General features: G+C 46.6%; 1 non-coding gene across 1 annotated transcript; it reads right to left on the minus strand.

Annotated features, from left to right (window-relative positions):
- Positions 1-4857: 4857 nt before the first annotated feature.
- On the minus strand, positions 4858-4929 carry TRNAW-CCA (transfer RNA tryptophan (anticodon CCA)). The gene has a single exon. It is a non-coding gene; the product is annotated as a tRNA-Trp (tRNA).
- Between the last annotated feature and the right edge of the window lie 1071 nt (positions 4930-6000).

The following is a 6000-nucleotide window of genomic DNA, read 5'->3' on the forward strand; positions in this document are numbered from 1 at the left end:
CTTAGCCACTAGACCACCACGGCGGGGCGAATCACAGTTAAAGAGACAAGTCTTGTAGACAGACAAATAAGTAGATAGGCAGATAGATGAAAATAATAAAAAGAGAATTTGACCCAGACATGATTCGAACACACAACCTTCTGGTCTGGAGTCAGACGTGGTACCGTTGCGCCACCGAGTCCGCCTTTAGGGTAGCCCTTCGCACACACGCGGTAGCATGTTTTGCTCGGCCTTCTGTCGATGAAGCACAGGTAAAGAGACAAGCCATTGTAGACAGACAAATAAGTAGATAGACAGATAGATGAAAATAATAAAAAAAAGAACTTAACACGTACGTGATTCGAACACGCAAACTTCTGATCTGGAGTCAGACGTGCTACCGTGTCGCCACCACGTTCGTTTAGGGTAGCCGTTCGCACACACGTGGTAGCATGATTTGCTCGGCCTTCTGTCGATGAAGCACAGGTAAAGAGACAAGTCATTGTAGAATGAAAAATAAGTAGATAGACAGATGAAAATAACAAAAAGAGAATTTGAACCGCACGTGGTTCGAACACGCAACCTTCTGATCTGTAGTCAGACGCGCTACCAGTTCGCCACCGAGTGCGCTTAGGGTAGCTGTTGCACACACGTGGTAGCATGTTTTGCCCGGCCTTCTGTCGAAGAAGCACAGGTAAATCGACAACTCATTGTAGACAGACAAATAGGTAGATAGACAGATAGATGAAAATAATAAAAAAGCGAATTTTACCCGGGCGTGATTTAAACTCGCAACCTTCTGATCTGGAGTCAGACGTGCTACCGTGTCGCCGCCGCGTCCGTTTAGGGTAGCCGTTCTCACACACGCGGTAGCGTGTTTCGCTCGGCCTTCTTTCGATGAATCAGAGGTAAATTGATTGATTTGTGGGGTTTACCATTTCAAAACCACCATATGATTACGAGAGACGCCGCAGTGGAGGGCTCCGAAAATTTTGAACACATAGGGTTCTTTACCGTGCACCCAATTCTGAGCGCACGGGCCCACAACATTTCCGCCTCCATTGTAAATGCAGCCGCCGCAGCCGGGATTTGATCCCGTGACTGCGGGTTAGCACCCGAGAACCTTAGCCACTAGACCACCACGGCGGGGCGAATCACAGTTAAAGAGACAAGTCTTGTAGACAGACAAATAAGTAGATAGGCAGATAGATGAAAATAATAAAAAGAGAATTTGACCCAGACATGATTCGAACACACAACCTTCTGGTCTGGAGTCAGACGTGGTACCGTTGCGCCACCGAGTCCGCCTTTAGGGTAGCCCTTCGCACACACGCGGTAGCATGTTTTGCTCGGCCTTCTGTCGATGAAGCACAGGTAAAGAGACAAGCCATTGTAGACAGACAAATAAGTAGATAGACAGATAGATGAAAATAATAAAAAAAAGAACTTAACACGTACGTGATTCGAACACGCAAACTTCTGATCTGGAGTCAGACGTGCTACCGTGTCGCCACCACGTTCGTGTAGGGTAGCCGTTCGCACACACGTGGTAGCATGATTTGCTCGGCCTTCTGTCGATGAAGCACAGGTAAAGAGACAAGTCATTGTAGAATGAAAAATAAGTAGATAGACAGATGAAAATAACAAAAAGAGAATTTGAACCGCACGTGGTTCGAACACGCAACCTTCTGATCTGTAGTCAGACGCGCTACCAGTTCGCCACCGAGTGCGCTTAGGGTAGCTGTTGCACACACGTGGTAGCATGTTTTGCCCGGCCTTCTGTCGAAGAAGCACAGGTAAATCGACAACTCATTGTAGACAGACAAATAGGTAGATAGACAGATAGATGAAAATAATAAAAAAGCGAATTTTACCCGGGCGTGATTTAAACTCGCAACCTTCTGATCTGGAGTCAGACGTGCTACCGTGTCGCCGCCGCGTCCGTTTAGGGTAGCCGTTCGCACACACGTGGTAGCATGATTTGCTCGGCCTTCTGTAGAAGAAGCACAGCTCAAGAGAACAGTCATTGTAGACAGACAAAAGAGTAGATAGACAGATAGATGAACATAGTAAAAAAAATAACTTGACCCGGACGTGATTCGAACCCGCAACCTTCTGATCTGGAGTCAGACGTGCCACTATGTCGCCACCGAGTCCACTTAGTGTAGCGGTTCACACACATGCGGTAGCATGTTTTGCTCGGCCTTCTGTCGATGCAGCACAAATAAAGAGACAAGTCATTGTAGACAAACAAATAACTATATAGACAGATGAAAATAATGAAAAAGAGAATTTGACCCGAACGCAATTCGAACACGCAACCTTCTGATCAGGAGTCGGACGCGCTACCGGTTCGCCACCGAGTCCGTTTAGGGCAGGCGTTCGCACACACGTGGTAGCATGTTTTGCTCGGCCTTCTATCGATGAAGCACGGGTAAAGAGACAAGTCTTGCAGAAAGACAAACAGGTGGATAGACAGATAGATGAAAATAATAAAAAAGAGAATTTCACTCGAACGTGATTCGAACACGCTACCTTCTGAACTGGAGTCAGACGCGCTACCGTTGCGGCACCGAGTCCATTTAGGGTAGCCATTCGCGCACACTTGGTAGCATGTTTTGCACGGCCTTCTGGCGACAAAGCACAGCTAAAAGGACAAGTCACTGTAGAAGGACAAATGAGTAGATAGTCGGATAGATGAAAAGAATAAAAAGAAAATTTGACCCGGACGTGATTAGAACACGAAACCTTCTGATCTCGAGTCAGACGTGCTAAAGTTGCGCCACCGAGTCCGCTTAGAGTAGCCGTTCGCACACACGTGGTAGCACGTTTTGCTGGGCCTTCTATCGATGAAGCACAGGTGAAAAGACAAGTCATTGTAGACAGACAAATAAGTATATAGACAGATAGATGAAAATAATAAAAATGAGAAGTTGACCCGGACGTGATTTGAACACGCAACCTTCTGATCTGGAGTCAGACGTGCTACCGTGTCGCCATCAAGTCCACATAGGGTGGCCGTTCGCACACACGCGGTAGCATGTTTTGCTCGGCCTTGTGTCGATGAAGCACAGGTAAAGAGACAAGTCATTGTCAACAGACCAATAGGTAGATAGACATGAAAATAATAAAAAAGAGACTTTGACCTGGACATGATTCGAACACGCAACCTTCTGATTTGGAGTCCGACGCGCTACCCTTGCGCCAGCGAGTCCGCTTAGGTAGCCGTTCTCACACACGCGGTAGCATGTTTCGCTCGGCATTCTTTCGATGAATCACAGGTAAATTGATTGATTTGTGGGGTTTACCATCTCAAAACCACCATATGAATACGAGAGACGCCGCAGTGGAGGGCTCCGGAAATTTTAAACACATAGGGTTCTTTACCGTGCACCCAAATCTGAGCACACGGGCCTACAAGATTTCCGCCTCCATCGAAAATGCAGCCGCCGCAGGCGGAATTTGATCCCGTGACTGCGGGTCAGCACCCGAGAACCTTAGCCACTAGACCACCACGGCGGGGCGAATCACAGGTAAAGAGACAAGTCATTGCAGACAGACAAATAAGTAGATAGGCAGATAGATGAAAATATTAAAAAGAGAATTTTACCCAGACGTGATTCGAACACACAACCTTCTGGTCTGGAGTCAGACGTGGTACCGTTGCGCCACCGAGTCCGCCTTTAGGGTAGCTCTTCGCACACACGTGGTAGCATGTTTTGCTCGGCCTTCTGTCGATGAAGCACAGGTAAAGAGACAAGTCATTGTAGACAGACAAATAAGTAGACAGATAGATAGATGAAAATAATAAAAAAGAGAACTTAACATGAACGTGATTCGAACACGCGAACTTCTGATCTGGAGTCAGACGTGCCACTGTGTCGCCACCGAGTCCACTTAGCGCAGCCGTTCGCTCACATGCGGTAGCATGTTTTGCTCGGCCTTCTGTCGATGAAGCACAGGTAAAGAGACAAGTCATTGTAGAATGAAAAATAAGTACATAGATGAAAATAACAAAAAAGAGAATTTGACCCGCACGTGGTTTGAACACGCAACCTTCTGATCTGGAGTCGGACGCGCTACCAGTTCGCCACCGAGTGCGCTTAGGGTAGCCGTTGCACACAAGTGGTAGCATGTTTTGCCCGGCCTTCTGTCGACAAAGCACAAGTAAACAGACAAGTCATGGTACACAAACAAATAAGTATATAGACAGATGAAAATAATAAAAAAGAGAATTTGACCCGAACGTGATTAGTACACGAATTCTACTGATCTGGAGTCAGACGTGCTAAAGTTGCGCCACCGAGTCCGCTTAGAGTAGCCGTTCGCACACACGCGGTAGCATGTTTTGCTCGGCCTTCTATCGATGAGACACAGGTAACGAGACAAGTCATTGTAGACAGACAAATAGGTAGATAAACAGATAGACAAAAGTAATAAAAAAAGAATTTGACCAGAACGTGATTCGAACACGCAAACTTCTGATCTGGAGTCAGACGCGCTACCGGTTCGCCAATGAGTCCGTTTAGGGCAGGCGTTCGCACACACGTTGTGGCATGTTTTGCTGGGCCTTCTATTGACGAAGCACAGGTAAAGAGACAAGTCATTGTAGACAGACAAAAAGGTGGATAGACAGATAGATGAAAATATTAAAAAAGAGAATTTGACCCGAACGTGATTCGAACACGCAACCTTCTAATCTGGAGTCAGACGTGCTACCGTGTCGCCCCCGAGTCCGTTTAGGGTAGGCGTTCACACACAAGTGGTAGCTTGTTTCGCTCGGCCTTCTATCGATAAAGCACAGGTAAAAAGACAAGTCATTGTAGAAAGACAAACAGGTGGATAGACAGATAGATGAAAATAATAAAAAAGAGAATTTGACTCGAACGTGATTCGAACACGCAACCTTCTGATCTGGAGTCAGACGCGCTACCGTTGCGGCACCGAGTCCATTTAGGGTAGCCGTTCGCACAGACGCGGTAGCATGTTTTGCACGGCCTTCTGGCGATGAAGCACAGGTAAAAGGACAAGTCACTGTAGAAGGACAAATGAGTAGATAGTCAGATAGATGAAAATAATAAAAAGAGAATTTGATCCGGACGTGATTAGAACACGAAACCTTCTGATCTGGAGTCAGACGTGCTAAAGTTGCGCCACCGAGTCCGCTTAGAGGAGCCGTTCGCACACACGTGGTAGCATGTTTTGCTCGGCCTTTTATCAATGAAGCACAGGTGAAAAGACAAGTCATTGTAGACAGACAAATAAGTATATAGACCGATAGATGAAAATAATAAAAAAGAGAATTTGACCCGGACTTGATTTGAACACGCAACCTTCTGATCTGGAGTCAGACGTGCTACCGTGTCGCCATCAAGTCCACTTAGGGTAGCCGTTCGCACACACGCGGTAGCATGTTTTGCTCGGCCTTCTGTCGATGAAGCACAAATAAAGAGACAAGTCATTGTCAACAGAACAATAGGTAGATAGACATGAAAATAATAAAAAAGAGAATTTGACCCAGACATAATTCAAACACGCAACCTTCTGATCTGGAGTCCGACGCGCTACCGTTGCGCCGCCGAGTCCGCTTAGGGTAGCCGTTCTCACACACGCGGTAGCATGTTTCGCTCGGCCTTCTTTCGATGAATCACAGGTAAATTGATTGATTTAAGGGGTTTACCATCCCAAAACCACCATATGAGAACGAGAGACGCCGCAGTGGAGGGCTCCGGAAATTTTGAACACATAGGGTTCTTTACCGTGCACCCAAATCTGAGCACACGGGCCTACAACATTTCCGCCTCCATCGAAATTGCAGCCGCCGCAGGCGGGATTTGATGCCGTGACTGCGGGTCAGCACCTGAGAACCTTAGCCACTAGACCACCATGGCGGGGCGAATCACAGGTAAAGAGACAAGTCATTTTAGACAGACAAATAAGTAGATAGGCAGATAGATGAAAATATTAAAAAGAATATTTGACCCAGAAGTGATTCGAACACACAACCTTCTGGTCTGGAGT

This window comes from Rhipicephalus microplus, chromosome 5, assembly GCF_043290135.1.
Source record: "Rhipicephalus microplus isolate Deutch F79 chromosome 5, USDA_Rmic, whole genome shotgun sequence".
NCBI lineage: Eukaryota > Metazoa > Arthropoda > Arachnida > Ixodida > Ixodidae > Rhipicephalus > Rhipicephalus microplus.